Raw genomic sequence first — 1,359 nt, 5'->3', positions numbered from 1 at the left:
CGAAAGCAAAGCGTGTACAGCCTATGCTTTTCGTTGAAAATTCGGTTTTTGCTCTTTGGACCTTCAATTCTAGTCAGAACTAGACAAATGATGGATCATTAAAAATCTTACATATCATAGAACAAAATCAAGTGTAAAAAGTAACAAAATATTTCAGGTCATTTTGTCAAAAGCAAAGCGTGTACAGCTGCCTATGCTTTTCTTTGATAATCCGGTTTTGCCTTTTTTGACCTTCAATTCCAGTCAGAACTAGACAAATGATGGCTCATTAGAAAGCTTACATATCATAGAACAATATCAAGTGTAAAAAGGAACAAAATATTTCAGGTCATTTTGATAAAAGCAAAGCGTGTACAGCTGCCTATGATTTTCGTTGAAAATTCGCTTTTTCGTCTTTGGACCTTCAATTCCAGTCAGAACTAGACAAATGATGGCTCATTACAAATATTACATATCATAGAACAATATCAAGTTTAAAAAGGAATAAAATATTTCAGTTCATTTTTAGGTAAGCAAAGCGTGTACAGATGCCTATGCTTTTCGTTAAAAATTCGGTTTTGCTCTTTGGACCTTCAATTCCAGTCAGAACTAGACAAATGATGGCTCATTAGAAAGCTTACATATCATAATATCAAGTTTAAAAAGGAACAAAATATTTGAGGTCATTTTGACAAAAGCAAAGCGTGTACAGCTGCCTATGCTTTTCGTTAAAAATTCAGTTTTGCTCTTTGGACCTTCAATTACAGTCAGATTTAGACAAATGATGGCTCATTAGAAAGCTTACATATCATAGAACAATATCAAGTGTAAAAAGGAACAAAATATTTCATGTCATTTTGCCTATGCATTTCGTTAAAAATTGGTTTTGTTCTTTGGACCTTCAATTACAGTCAGATTTAGATAAATGATGGCTCATTAAAAAGCTTACATATCATAGAACAATATCAAGTGTAAAAAAAAAATATTTCTGTTCATTTTGACGAAAGCAAAGAGTGTACAGCTGCCTATGCTTTTCGTTGAAAATTCTGTTTTTCCTCTTTGGACCTTCAATTCCAGTCACAACTAGACAAATGATGGCTCATTAGAAAGCTTACATATCATAGAAGTGTAAAAAGGAACAAAAAATTTCAGGTCATTTTGATAAAAGCATAGCGTGTACAGCTGCCTATGTATTTCGTTAAAAATTCGGGTTTGCTCTTTGGGCCTTCAATTACAGTCAGATTTAGACAAATGATGGCTTGTTAGAAATATTACATATCATAGAACAATATCAAGTGTAAAAAAAAAAAAAATTCAGGTCATTTTGACGAAAGCAAAGCGTGTACAGCTGCCTATGCTTTTCGTTAAAAATTCGGTTTT

The sequence above is a fragment of the Papaver somniferum genome, chromosome 1 (genome assembly GCF_003573695.1).
Source record: "Papaver somniferum cultivar HN1 chromosome 1, ASM357369v1, whole genome shotgun sequence".
Taxonomy (NCBI): domain Eukaryota; kingdom Viridiplantae; phylum Streptophyta; class Magnoliopsida; order Ranunculales; family Papaveraceae; genus Papaver; species Papaver somniferum.
Note: the sequence above shows the minus strand (reverse complement) of the source record.